Source organism: Callithrix jacchus, chromosome 9 (assembly GCF_049354715.1).
Source record: "Callithrix jacchus isolate 240 chromosome 9, calJac240_pri, whole genome shotgun sequence".
Taxonomy (NCBI): domain Eukaryota; kingdom Metazoa; phylum Chordata; class Mammalia; order Primates; family Cebidae; genus Callithrix; species Callithrix jacchus.
The window spans coordinates 45,544,432-45,560,295 of NC_133510.1; positions in this window are offsets into that span (position 1 = coordinate 45,544,432).

Below are 15,864 nucleotides of genomic sequence, written 5' to 3' on the forward strand. Positions count from 1 at the left end.
CAATGGCTTTTTAGACATCCCACAAAAAGCATGATTCATGAAAGGAAAAATTGATAAGTTAGACTTAAATCAAAAACCTCTGCTGTGTGAAAGACACTGTTAAAAGAATGAAAAGACAAGCCAAGAGTGGGAGAAGATATTTGCAAAACAGATGTCTAATAAAGGACTAGTATCCAAAATACATAAAGAGCTCTTAAGGTTCAACAATAAGAAAATAACCCAATTTAAAGATGGCCAAAAGATATGAACAGACATCTTAACAGAGGATATACAAAGCAAAATGCTTATGAACAGATGCTTATCACTATATGTTATTAAAGAATTGCAAACAAAAACAAGGAGACACCAGTACACACCTATCAGAAAGGCTAAAATTCAGAACACTGACAACGCCAAATGTTAGCAAGAATGTGAAACAACAAGAATGCAAAATGGTACAGCCACTTTGGAAGACAATTTGGCAGTTTCTTACACAAGTAAATGTATTTATATCATACGATCCAGCAATTGCACTCCTGGTATTTACCCAAATGAGTTGAAAACTTAACACAAAACCTGCACAAAAATGTTTATAGCAGCCGTATTCATAGTTGCCAAATCTTGGAAGCCACCAACATGTCCTTCAATAGATGAATGGATAAAGAAACTATGATTCCTCTGTATAATGAAATATTATTCAGCAATGAAAGGAAACAAGCCATGAAAAACGTGGAGAAAACTTAAATGCATATTGCTAAATTTAAAAAGCCAATCTGCAAGGTTATATACTGAATGACTCAAAATAAATGACATTGTAGAAAAGGGAAAACTACAGAGACAGTGAAACAGGTCAGAGGTTGTGGGAGACAGGAAGAGATGAAATGGTGGAATACCTGAGATTTTTAGGGCAGTGACACTATTCTGTACAAATTGTAATGGTGGGCACATGTAATTTTGTTTGTTTGTTTGGTTTTTTTTTTTTTTTTTTTTTTCAGAGACAGGGTCACACTCTGTTGCATAGGCTGGAGTGCAGTGGTGCCCTCACAGTTCACTGCAGCCTCAAACTCCTGGGCTCAGATGATCCTACTCCTTCAGCCTCCTGAACAGCTAGGACTACAGTTGCACACCACCATGCCTGGCTAATTTTTCTTTCTTTCTCTCTCTCTTTCTTTCTTTCTTTCCTTCTTTCTTTCTATCCTTCTTTCTTTCTTTCTTCTTTCCTTCTTTCTTTCTTTTTTTTTTTTTTTGTAAAGACATGGTCTTGCTATGTTGCCCAGCCTAGTCTTGAACTCCTGGGCTCAAGGGATCTTCTCATTTCCACCTCCTAAAGTGTTGGGATTACAAATGCGAGCACCCAGCCACATGTCATTATATACTTGTCCAAACCCGTAGAATGTATAACACAGAGTGAACTCTAATGTAGTCTGTGAGCTTTAGTTAATAATAATGTATCTATATTGGCTCATCAATGATAACAAATGTACTACAATAATGCAAGATATTAATAAATAGAGGAAAGGATATATAAGAACTCTTTTTAATTTTCCACTCGTTTTTTCTGTAAGCCTAAAACTGCTAAAAAAAAAAAGTCTATTAATTAAAAAAAAGAAGAAAGATCCCATGCAAAACATTCATTAGAGAGCAATCAGTTACTAATTTAGTGAACAAATTTTTAAAGTCTTTCTAAAATTTGCAATTTGTGTGAATGCTTGAATTTATGTGAAGTTTACATTGTTTAATCATAAGTCACATTGTTGTTTTTTCTTTGTAGAGATGGGGTCTCCCTATATTGCCCAGGCTGGTCTTGAACTCCTAGGCTCAAACAATCCTCCCACCTCAGCCTCCCAAAGTGCTGGAATTATAGGTGTGAGCCACCACACTTGGTCTAGTCAAAAATTTTAATAGTTCATGAAAAAAGAGTCCAAAGTTCTTACCACATCAACTGTATTTACTGTTAAATCATCACAATGTCTTCATGCCAGTATTTTCCAAATAAAAAGCCTGAGGAATGTTAATCCTACAAAATCATCTTGGAAGCATTTCTGATCAAATTAGGGAAATACCGTACTCAGTAATATTTCCTTATTGAAATTTCACAATGTATATTGGCATATTAAAAATCTCCCAGAAGTCCTACTCAGAACAAATCTATTAAGTATGTTTAGTTTAGTCCAGACTATTTCAATTATTAAGCCACAGATTCTTCTTTTTCAGTAAAACCTATTAAAATCTGTGGGGCCAGGTTCTGAGTAACATACTTAGAAAAGTGCTGCATAATAAGATTACAAAGTTTTTTATTTCTAATGAATTGGATCCAACTTTGTTTATGCCTATGTTAAAAATATTAATTTACAATAAATCACACGTTTGAAGTGGATAATTTAATGACACCTATTTATACATCTGTGAAACTATCATCCCAGCCAAGATAATGAAGACATCCATCATCCCCCGAAATTCCTTCATACCACTTTGTAAGTCTTCTATTCCATTCTTCCTTAACCTTATTCCCAAGGAACTTTTGGGTTGGTTTCTGCCACCATAGATTTGTTTACATTTTCTAGAATATTTTATAAATGGAATTATATAGTATGTTCCATACTGAATGTTTGCATTCCCCTAAAATTTATAGGTTGAAATCTCAATCTCCAATGTGATAGTATTGGGAACCAAGGCGTTTGGGAAGTAATTAGATAATGGGATTAATGTCTGAATCAGAGGAGACACAAAAGCTTTCTCACTCTGGTTTGTTTTCTGATGTATGAAGATGAAATATGAAGACAGCCATCTGAAAATCAGTAAATGGACCTTCTCAAGACATCAGATCTCATGGCGCCTTAATCTTAGACTTCATAGCCTCCAGAACTGTAACAAAGAAATGTTCATTGTTTAAGCCACTCAGTCTATGGTAATTGGTTATAGTAGTTTGAACTGAGTAATATAAAATATGGCCTCTTTTTGTTCCGACTTCTTTCACCCAATATAATTATTCTGAGGTCCATCCATGCAGTTGCATATATAGTTCATTCTTTTTCATTGCTGACTATATTCCATTTTAGGGATATACTATTCTTTTAATATCCATTAACATGTTAACAAACATTTAGATCGCCTCTGGTATTTGGCTTTTATAATAAAGCTGCTATGACATTCAGGTATGTTTTTGTGTACACATATGCTTCATTTCTGTTAGGTAAACACATAGAAGTAGAAAAGCTGAATCATATAGTAGATGTGGGTTTCACTTACACAGAAACTGCAGACTGTTTTCTAAAGTGATTGTATAATGCTCTAGTCTCACAAGCAGTGTATAAGGGTTGTAGTTCCACATTCTTGTCAATACTTGGTATGCTAAGTCTTGTAAATTTTTTTCATTTTAGTATTGTGTAGTGGTATCACATTTTTAAAAATTCCATTTCTCAATGGCTAATGACATTGTGCATCTTTTCATGTGCTTATTTGCCACTTGTATATTTTCTTTGAGGAAAGTCTATTCTAATCTTTTGCCCATTTTCAAGGCACTGGGTGGCTAGAGAGTTCCTTAAATATTTGAGATACAAGTTCCTTACCAGATATGTCATGTGAAGACATTGTCACCCAGTCGGTGATTTATCTTTTATTTTTCTTCACACTGTCTTTCAAGGAGCAAAAATTTTTAATTTTCATAAAGTCCATTGGGTTGTCCTTTTGGTCTTGTACATGTTGTATGAGAAATGTATCGGAGTTTTTGTGCTTTGTTTTGGCATGCAAATGTTCCATTTTTCCAGAATTGCTTGTGGAAAAATCTCTGTTTTATCCACACGCTTTGCCTTTACATGCTTGTCAATCAAGTGTCCACCTAAGTAACCCACAAAAAACTATTAGAGTTCATAAACAATATCTAATTGTGATTGTGGAGTTCTCTCTTTCTCCTTGCAGTTCCATCTGTTTCTGATTCAGATATTTTGAAGTTCTGCTATTAGAGGTCTTAATGTTTAAGATTGTTATATCCTCCTGATGAATTTACCCTCTTTATCATTATGAAATGCCTCTCTTTATCCCTGTTATGTTGTTTACTCTGATGTTAAGGTAGATACTCTAGCTTTATTTTTATTCACATTAGCACACTATATCTTTTTGTATTCCTTAATTTGAACTTATCTGTATCTTTGTAACAAAGCATATGATTGGATCAGTTTTATTTCATCTGAGAAGCTCCGCCTTTAGTTGGTATGTTCAGACCTTTTATATTCAATGTGATTTTTATAACCTACCATCTTGCTATTTATTTTCTATTGTCACATATGTTCTTCATTTCATTCCTCTTTCTCTCCATTATTTTTTATGATTCTAGTTCATTTTCTTTGTTTGCATATTAGCTATAAATAATTTTTTGTGTTATTGTTTGGAGGATTACATTATAAATTCTTAGTTTATCACATTTAACTTCAAGCACTACTACATTACTTTAAGTATAAGACTCCTACAAAATAAACTTTGTTTTCTCCTCTCCTGGTCTGTGCGCCATTGTCATCATACATTTTACTTCTGTATGAGTTATAAACTCCATGATGTGTTATTAATTTTTTTGCTTCAATCTGTTAACTTTTAAAGATAATTAAATAGTAAGAAAAATATTCTTTATATTTACAAGAGAGTTACCACATCTGGTATTCCTCTTTTTCTTTTTTGTATGTCCAAGTTTTTATCAGTATCATTTCATTTTGCATGAAGGGTTCCTCTTGACATATTTTATAGATATGTGGTCTGGTTATTAATTCTTATATGTGTCTGAAAAAAGTCTTATTTCATCTTTGTTTCTACAAAGTATTTTCACTGGGTAACAAATTCTAGGTTGACAATTATTTCTTTTAATATTTTAAAGATGTTGTTTCACTACCTTCTAGCTTGCATTGTTTTAGTAAAAAAACTGCTTTTATTTTTGTCTTTATTCTTTATGTAACATTCATTCCCCACTCTGCATCATATATACAAAAGTGGCTTTTAATATTTATCTCTTTGTCTTCAAGGAACTTTATTAAAATTCATCTTGGAGTAGTTTTCATTAATTATTCTATGAGTTTGTTGAAATTCTTAAATCTGTGTGTTTATAATTTTTATCAAATTTGGAAAACTTTGGCTATTACTTCTCCAAATATTTTTGTCAACTTTATTGAAGACTCCAATTACACATAATTTGGCTACTTAAAATTACCACATAGTTCACTGATGATTTTATTTTTCTCTTTGTGTTTCATTTTGGATAGTTTCTATAGCTATGTGTTTAAGTTTACTCATCTTTTCTTCTCAAAATGTCTTATCTGCTCTTAATTTCATATAGCATATATTTCATCTCAAAAATATAGATCTCCTTTCTAAAAGTTTAATTTTTGTCAGGTATATATATTTAATATGTTTAGTCTTTCTGCTAGCTTTTTTTCTAACATGTAGGTTATCATTATAATAACCGATTTAATGCTTCTGTCTACTGTTTCTATCACCTGTGTTATTTTTGGGTCAATTTTTATTGACATTTCTTCTCGTTGTGCATTTTATTTTTCTCTTCCATTGTCTGCCTTGTGATTTCAAAAAACTGAGTGCTAGACATTGAGTAATTTGCCTTGTGGGGTGATGGGTGTTTTTGTATTCCTATAATAGTTGTTGAGCTATGTTCTGAGACATGGTTAAGTTACTTAGGAACAGTTGATCCTTCTGGACCATGCCTTCATACTTTATCAAGAGGGACCAGTCTTAATCTAGTGTTAATTATTTTCCTGACTGTTGAGACAAAACCCTGTTAGTATTCCATCTGAGGCCTCATGAATCATGAAGTTTTCCATCTTGGCTGTTGGAATTAAGTACCATTCCTGCCCCTTTGTGAGCTTCTGACACTGTTCCCCTAATAATTTCTACTGGATCTTTTACCCAGCTTGATAGTTTCCTTACACACATGGCTAATCAGTACTCAACTGAATACTTATGGGGACCTTCTACAGTTCTCCAGAGTTCTGTCTCTGTGTAATTGTCTCCTCTCCTACATTATGCTCCGAGAACCTCCACCATGACTTCCCCAGACTCTCAGCTCTGCCACCTTACCTCAGGCAGACTGCCACACCCTGCCCAGGTTTTGCTTCCCTGTGTCATGGACAAGTCATGTTCTCTAAGCAATTGCTGTGGCAATCAGAGGGCTCACCTTGCTTGTTTTTATTCTCTTGAGGGTAGTTTGTTCCATGATGTTGTTTCCTATATTGCATCCATTTTCAAAGTTATTTTAGGTGGGATGGTAAATCCATATCCTTTTACTTTATCTTGGCTGGCCATGAAAGTCAGAAATAAATATATTTAAAAGTGTTAGTTTCTACTTTCTTTTTCAAAGTTTCTCCTTTCCCTTGAAAAGAAAGTAGAAACTAACACTTATTGAGGGCGTGTTTTAGGCACTACATCCTGTTATCATTATCTCAAAAGCCAAGTGAGATTAATACCATGAACGTAATTTGTCATTAAAACAGAGCCTGGGATGGTTCATACAAGTCATCCAGCTAGTAAATAGTAGAACTAAGATTTAAATCTCAATTTGTTGGCACAGTCCAAACTGTTTTCTTTATAAAGACATCATCATACTAAACATTCCATACAGACTTCTCTAATGAATTTGCCTTCTTAAAAGTTTATTTACTAGCCTACCATCAAACAGAATTCTATCAACACCTGTGAAAGGAGCTTGTGTAATATATGATTTTCCTAATTAAGCTCAACATCTCACACTGGTCCCAAAGAAAGGATGAGTAAGAGATTGCAATGTATCTCTACCTGGCCAATAAATAAATAAATTAATTAATTAAAAATAAAAACCTATCCATACTGATGATGCTTTACTAGCACCATCTATATATTCAACAGCTTGCATATGTCATTTTTATGATGTATGCTATAGATAATTTTTATTTCATAGTTATGTGCACATTTGTTATTAGAAATCAAAGTGGCCCCCAACCTAGCAAGGCAGGCCAATATTCAAGTCCAGGAAATACAGAGAACACCACAAAGATATTCCTCAAGAAGAGCAACCCCAAGGCACATAATCTTCAGATTCACCAGGGTTGAAATGAAGGAGAAAATGCTAAGGGCAGCCAGAGAGAAAGGTCAGGTTACCCACAAAGGAAAGCCCATCAGACTCACAGCAGATCTCTCGGCAGAAACCCTACAAGCCAGAAGAGAGTAGGGGCCAATATTCAACATCCTTAAAGAAAAGAACTTTCAACCCAGAATTTTATATCCAGCCAAACTGAGCTTCATAAGTGAAGGAAAAATAAAATCCTTTGCAAACAAGCAAGTACTCAGAGAGTTTGTCACCACCAGGCCTGCTTTACAAGAGCTCCTGAAAGAGGCACTACACATAGAAAGGAACAACCAGTACCAGCCACTCCAAAAACATATGAAATGGTAAAGAGCATCAATAAAATGAAGAATCTGCATCAACGAACAGGCAAAACAGCCAGCTAGAATCAAAATGGCAGTATCAAATTCAAACATAACAATATTAACCCTAAATGTAACTGGTCTAAATGCACCAATCAAAAGACATAGACTGGCAAATTGGATAAAAAGTCAAAACCCATTCGTGTGCTGTATCCAGGAAACCCATCTCACATGCAAAGATACACAAAGGCTCAAAATAAAGGGATGGAGCAAGATTTACCAAGCAAATGGAGAGCAAAAAAAAGCAGGAGTTGCAATTCTCATCTCTGATAAAATAGACTTTAAAGCAACAAAGATCCAAAGAGACAAAGAAGGACATTACATAATGGTAAAAGGATCGATACAACAAGAAGAGCTAACGATCCTAAATATATACAGACTCAATACAGGAGCACCCAGATATATAAGGCAAGTTCTTAATGACTTACGAAGAGACTTAGACTCCCACACAATAATAGTGGGAGACTTTAACACTCCACTGTCAATAGTAGACAGATCAACCAGACAGAAAATTAACAAGAATATCCAGGACCTGAATTCAGATCTGGAACAAGCAAACCTGATAGACATTTACAGAACTCTCCACCCCAAATCCACAGAATATACATTCTTCTCAGCACCACATCACACCTACTCTAAAATTAACCACATAATGGAAGTAAAGCACTCCTCTGCAAATGCAAAAGAACGGAAATTATAACAAACAGTCTCTCAGACCACAGTGCAATCAAGTTAGAACTCAGAATTCAGAAACTAACTCAGAACCGCACAGCTTCATGGAAACTGAACAACTGGCTCTTGAATGTTGACTGGATAAACAATGAAATGAAGGCAGAAATAAAGAAGTTCTTCAAAACCAACAAAAATGAAGACACAACATACCAGAATCTCTGGGACACATTTAAAGCAGTCTCTAGAGGAAAGTATATAGCAATAAGTGCCCACATGAGTAGAGTGGAGAGATCCAAAATTGACATCCTATCATCAAAATTGAAAGAGCTAGAGGAGCAAGACCAAAAAAACTCAAAATCTAGCAGAAGACAAGAAATAACTAAAATCAGAGCAGAACTGAAGGAGATAGAGATATGAAAAAACCTTCAAAAAATCAATAAAGCCAGGAACTGGTTTTTTGAAAAGATCAACAAAATAGACAGATCATTAGCCAGATTAAAAAAGGGAGAGAATAACCAATTAGATGCAATAATAAAAAGCAATAAAGGGGAAATCACCACAGATCCCACAGAAATTCAAACCATCATCAGAGAATATTACAAACAACTCTATGCACATAAACTAGTAAACCTGGAAGAAATGGATAAATTTCTGGATGCTTGCCTCCTCCCAAACCTCAACCAGGAAGAAGTCGAAACCATGAATAGACCAATAACAAGATCTGAATTTGAGGCAGCAATTAAGAGCCTACCACACAAAAAAAGCCTGGGTCCAGATGTGTTCACAGCCGCATTCCACCAGACACACAAAGAGGAACTGTTACCATTCCTCCTGAAACTACTCCAAATATTTCAAAAAGAGGGAATCCTTCCCAAGTCATTTTATGAGACCAACATCATTCTGATACCAAAACCCGGCAGAAAATCAACAAGAAAAGAAAACGTAGGCCAATATCCATGATGAACATAGATGCAAAAATCTTCAATAAAATACTGGCAAGCTGATTGCAACAGCACATCAAAAAGCTTATCCACCATGATCAAGCAGGATTCATCCCGGGGATGCAAGGCTGGTTCAACATACACAAGTCTATAAATGTAATTCACCACATCAACAGAACCAAAAACAAAAAGCACATGATTATCTCAATTGATGCAGAGAAGGCCTTTGACAAAATTCAACAGCACTTTATGCTAAAAACCCTCAATAAACTCAGTATTGATGGAACGTATCTTAAAATAATAAAAGCTATTTATGACAAACCCACAGCCAATATCATACTGAATGGGCAAAAACTGGAAGCATTCCCTTTGAAATCCGGCACTAGACAAGGATGCCCTCTCTCACCACTCCTATTCACTATAGTACTGGAAGTTCTAGCCAGAGCAATCAGGCAAGAAAAAGGAATGAGGCGTATTCAAATAGGAAAGGAGGAAGCCAAATTGTCGCTATTTGCAGACGACATGATCATATATCTAGAAGACCCCATGGTCTCAGCCCAAAATCTCCTGACACTGATAAGCAACTTCAGCAAAGTCTCAGGATACAAAATCAATGTGCAAAAATCACAAGCATTCCTATACATCAATAACAGACTTAAAGAGAGCCAAATCAAGAACAAACTGCCATTCACAATTGCTACAAAGAGAATAAAATACTTAGGAATACAACTAATAAGGAACGTAAGGGACCTCTTCAAGGAAAACTACAAACCACTGCTCAACAAAATAAGAGAGGACACAAACAGATGGAGAAACATTCCATGTTCATGGTTAGGAAGAATCAGTATCATGAAAATGGTCATACTGCCCAAAGTAATTTACAGATTCAATGCTATCCCCATCAAGCAACCAATGACCTTCTTCACAGAACTAGAAAAAGCTACCTTAAACTTCATATGGAACCAAAAGAGAGCCTGCATAGCCAAGGCAATTCTAAGTAAAAAGAATACAGTGGGAGGCATCACACTACCGAACCTCAAACTATACTACAAGGCTACAGTAATCAAAACAGCATGATACTGGTACCAAAACAGAGATATAGACCAATGGAACAGAACAGAGGCATTGGAGGCAACACAACCTATCTACAACCATACAATCTTTGATAAACCTGACAAAAACAAGCAATGGGGAAAGGATTCCCTGTTTAATAAATGGTGTTGGGAAAACTGGCTAGCTATGTGCAGAAAGCAGAAACTGGACCCCTCCCTGACACCTTACACTAAGATTAACTCCAGATGGATTAAAGACTTAAACATAAGACCTAACATCATAAAAACCCTAGAAGAAAATCTAGGCAAAGCCATCCAAGACATAGGAGTAGGCAAAGACTTCATGACCAAAACACCAAAAGCATTGGCAACAAAAGCCAAAATAGACAAATGGGACCTAATCAAACTCCACAGCTTCTGCACGGCAAAAGAAACAGTCATTAGACTGAATTGGCAACCAACACAATGGGAAAAAATTTTTGCAGTTTACCCATCTGACAAAGGGCTGATATCCAGAATTTACAAAGAACTCAAACAGATTTGCAAGAAAAAAACAAGCCCATTCAAAAGTGGGCAGAGGATATGAACAGACACTTTACAAAAGAAGACATACATGAGGCCAACAAACATATGAAATAATGCTCATCATCACTGGTCATTAGAGAAATGCAAATCAAAACTACATTGAGATACCATCTCACACCAATTAGAATGGCGATCATTAAAAAATCTGGAGACAACAGATGCTGGAGAGGATGTGGAGAAATAGGAACACTTTCACACTGCTGGTGGGAGTATAAATTAGTTCAACCATTGTGGAAGACAGTGTGGCGATTCCTCAAGAACCTAGAAATCGAAATTCCATTTGACCCAGCAATCCCATTACTGGGTATATATCCAAAGGACTATAGATCATTCTACTATAAGGACACATGCACACGAATGTTCACTGCAGCACTGTTTACAATAGCAAAGACCTGGAATCAACCCAAATGCCCATCTATGATAGACTGGACAGGGAAAAGGTGGCACGTATATACCATGGAATATTATGCAGCAATCAAAAACGATGAGTTCATGTCCTTTGTAGGGACATGGATGAACCTTGAGAACATCATTCTCAGCAAACTGACACAAGAACAAAAAATTAAATACTGCATGTTCTCATATGCAGGTGTTGAACAATGAGAACACATGGACACAGGGAGGGGAGCACTAAACACTGGGGTCTGTTGGGGGGAATAGGGGAGGGACAGCGGGTGGGGACTTGGGGAGAGATTGCATGGGGAGAAATGCCAGATGGGGGTGAAGGGGAGGAAGGCAGCAAATAACACTGCCACGTGTGTACCTATGCAACTATCTTGTATGTTCTTCACATGTACACCAAAACCTAAAATGCCATTAAATAAAATTAAAAAAAAGAAAAGAAATCAAAATGGCATGATAGATGTCTTAGGTGCCATTTAATGAAAGAGATGTCAGGATCATAACTGCTCCAAATAATGTCTGAATCAAATGTTCCTGGATTTAGAATCACCTGAGAATGTATTTTATAGTTGTGTTTCCCTTATCATGGTAGCCTTGTACTCCCATAGGGCAGACAGGGTTTGGCCTTACAGAATGACTCATGGGTGTGTCTCCTGGGCAAAATATTACCATGAATCTCATGGGTAAAACATTACCATCTCTCATGGGTGAAATATCACCTGGGTCCTTTGCTCTCTCATATACCTTTCCACTCATGAGACAAAGCCTGGAAATCATTTCTTCTCACTATTGAAGTGAGACATTCCTGAAATTTAAATGTGGTCCCTATCTGCTTATCATCTGGAGGTGAGAAACACTGAGATAAATTCTTTTCTTTTTTTTTTTTTCTTGAGATGGAGTCTTGCTCTGTCATCAGTCTAGAGTGTGTGGCACGATCTTGACTCACTGCAAACTCCACCTCCTGGGTTCAAGCAATTATCCTGCCTCAGTCTCCCGAGTAGCAGGGACTATAAGCATGCACCACCATGCCCAGCTAATTTTTGTGTTTTTAGTAGAGATGGGGTTTCACCATGTTGGCCAGGATGGTCTTGATCTCTTGACCTCATGATCCACCTGCCTCAGCCTCCCAAAGTGCTGGAATTACAGGTATGAGCCACCACACCCTGCCAAGATGAATTCTTAATAACTTGGGTGATTGTTGAACAAGTTCTAGTAAATTTTTCCTAGACAAGCAAAGTCTTTCTTGAATATTTAAATTAGTGAACAAAGATATCTTATGTGCTAGTCATTTATACACTGACTTATACCTTCCTTTATAGCTGAGTGCATCCACATCTGGCACTTAAAAACATGCCACTTGGGGATGGGTGGGGAGCTATTGAACACAGAATTTAGGTCAACTATAATGTGGAAATTTTCAACATTAAATAAAAGAGTGAGGAATTATTTGTCAAGGGCCAATTTTCTCTCAACGACATTCCTAATGTATAAATGCAATTGTCTGCCTAATTCAAACAATACTTGTCCATTACATCTGCATGATAAATCCATGGCATGAGTAAGCTCCCTGAAATGACAGCCCCAGCAGCCAGAGGTGCAGTGGGATTACAGGTTTCATTTATTAAAATTACAAACCTTTAAACATCTGTGAGTGGGTCCAAAGGAAATGTATCTACTTATTCTTACCAGAAAGTTTTAATTGGGTCTGATTTCTCATCTTCTTATTTTGACTAGAGATCTTTAATTGAATCTGTTGTTAACTTCAAATGTAGAATAGAGTCACATCTTACCTAAGAGGATAAAATCTTAAGTTAGCCAGCAAGCCAATAATTAATTATAATCAAAACTGCCCTGGAGAAATTCCTTAAAGCAGCCACAAAGTATAATATATATGGCTTTGTAAATACAACCCTATACAGTAATTCTTTTTTTTTTTTTTTGGCAGGGGATGGAGGGAGACAGGATCTTGCTCTGTTGCCCAGGCTGGAGTGCAATAATGTGATCATGGCTCACTGCAGCCCTGACCTTCTGGGATCAATTGATCCTCCCACTTCAGACTCTCTAGTAGCTCCGACTACTAGATACATGTTACTAAGCCTGACTAACATTTGTATTTTTGTAGGGACAGGGTTTTATCATGTTGCCCAGGCTGGTCTTGAACTCCTAGGCTCAAGCAATCTGCCTGCCTCAGCCTCCCAAAGTACTAGGATTACAAGCGTGAGCCACCATGCCCAGCCTAGTAATTCTTAAGAACAGTAAGAATCACTAAGGAAGGAATAATGCTTTCAGTCATTTACATGCTGCTGTTTTAAAGAAAAGTATGACATGGAATGGAAAATTGGTACAAAACATTCTAAAATAGAGCATTCACTCTATTCTGTTAAAATAGTAAACCTCTGTGTCCTTAAGACATCTTGGTAAATGTGCATATTCCTATGAGGAATAAAAGGGAAAATTTATGTGAAAGCACCTAGCATAGCACCTTGTATAGAGAAAGTATGAACTAAATGTCCACTGGATTTGTATCAAGTATAGCTTAGTCATACCCAGGAACAATACACTTTTTTTTGAAACATGGAGAACTTGACCACTTGCCTACTCACTTTCCAGGTGGTGGCCTCACTGAACAACTCTTACTCCTATGCCTTAGGACATTATACTTTTGACCCTTAGAGCAAAATTGTTTCAAAAATCAGTGTGAAAGTTAAATATCTGATCATCAGCAGCCAAAAACTATTTTCCAACACTTGAATGATCTACATTATTATGACTTAAAGCTTCTCTAATACTACATTAGAACAGATTTAAACAGTTCATCAAGTTGAAGTAAAGACTTCAAACCTCTTTCCAGTTATATGCAATAGTATAGTAGCTCCTTAGATGTGAGAAATGGGAAATAGTATTTCCATTCACCTTTTAGGAAAATGACCAACAAGCAGAGATGGAAATATATTTACTAGTTGATAGCAACAACCATGACATATGGTTGCATGTAGGTAGCAGGTTATTAAGCCAGTGACCAAGTCTAATTCATGAACAAATGACAATGCACCGGTGATTCCTGGATATTCCTGAGAGGCAGACTTTGGACTTCTTGTATTCAAGTAAGTAGGGGTTGGAGGCATTAGGATTAGGAAATTGAGATTATTCTTTGACTATGTTAGATCATTATTCCATATCTGCACTGTCACTCCTTCAATTTTTTCAGACCTCTTTGCTTAAATGCCCCCTTAATAGAGAGGTCTTTCTTGATCACATTCTGTCTCTATCATTATATATATCCTCTCTATCTCTGTCGCTCATACATCTGTCTTTATTGCTATCTCTTTCTCTATTTAGCTTCTGGCTCTGCATTAGTTTTCATTCTTTTTCCTTTCTTTGTTTTATTTTTCTTATGAACACTTATACCACCTAACATACTATATATTTATATTGATTAGTTAATTCCACAAGAGCAGGGACTTTGGTTCATCTAGTTTCATGTCTCCAACAGTTAGGACAGAAGCACATAGGAGGTGCTCTATCAATTCATCAATCAATGTTAATAAATATAACAAAGCATGAATGAATTATTATTTATTTAGCCCCTGTTCTGAAATAGGTAGATAGCATAAAACCAGAAGTTCTAGATTCTGGCTGTGTTCTGGAGTTTATCATCTTGTAGGATGATCAATAATGTGAGAATTAGACAATGAGGCCTAATATGCTCAATTTTCTCAATAACCCCTCCCTTCATTCTCCCCTTTCAAAACTAGCACTACTGCCAGGGAAATAATGCTCTTCCCAGGTTCACAGCTCCTCAGGCTGTCTTTATAGCTTCTTTTGAACTTCAAAGCTGCCTTTGATCTTTATTTTGGTGTCTAGAGAAAGCTAGTACCTGGGGAGTTTTGCCTCCACTTCTGGTTGGCTGATCTTATTGTTCTGTGCTCTCTAAGTCCAGAAAATACATAAGAAGCACTCCTGTAACTCAGGTATGGACCATTTGCCTGACTCTTCCCTCTCCCAGGACATTCCTGTCCTGGCTCACCTAAGTGCCTTGGATCTGGGCCTATGCTATCCCATGACACAGTCTGGAAAATATTTAAGCAGTACTTCAGAGGCAGAGTCTCTTCTCTTCCTCAACATCACTATTTTTTCCCTACAAAATACAGAGTATAAATTATTCCACATGAAAACAGGAAAGCTGTAGGCCAGCTAGAATAGAATCAGACTGATGGGTGAAAAGCAGAGGTTCTGTCCTGCACGGTGGGGAAGAGCTTCAGTGGAGAGGCCAGAAGGACAAGTATTTCAGCTTGGTTCCACTACTCACCAGCTCTCTAACCCTGGGCACTGAACCTCTCTAAGCTTCAGATGCTCTGCTGAGTAAATCTAAGCATAATAGTTACTGCCGATGGAAGTTGTAAGGGTTAAATAAGAGAAAGCTGTAAAGTGCATTTAGTACGTGGCACATAGTCTCATTTAAAATATTCACATTCAACATTAGAATAAGAGCTCAGACGGGCCGGGCGCGGTGGCTCACGCCTGTAATCCCAGCACTTTGGGAGGCTGAGGCGGGTGGATCATGAGGTCAAGAGATCGAGACCATCCTGGTTCAACATGGTGAAGCCCCGTCTCTACTGAAAATACAAAAAATTAGCTGGGCATGGTGGCGCGTGCCTGTAATCCCAGCTACTCAGGTGGCTGAGGTGGGAGAATTGCCTGAACCCAGGAGGCGGAGGTTGTGGTGAGCCGAGATCACGCCATTGCACTCCAGCCTGGGTAACAAGAGCGAGACT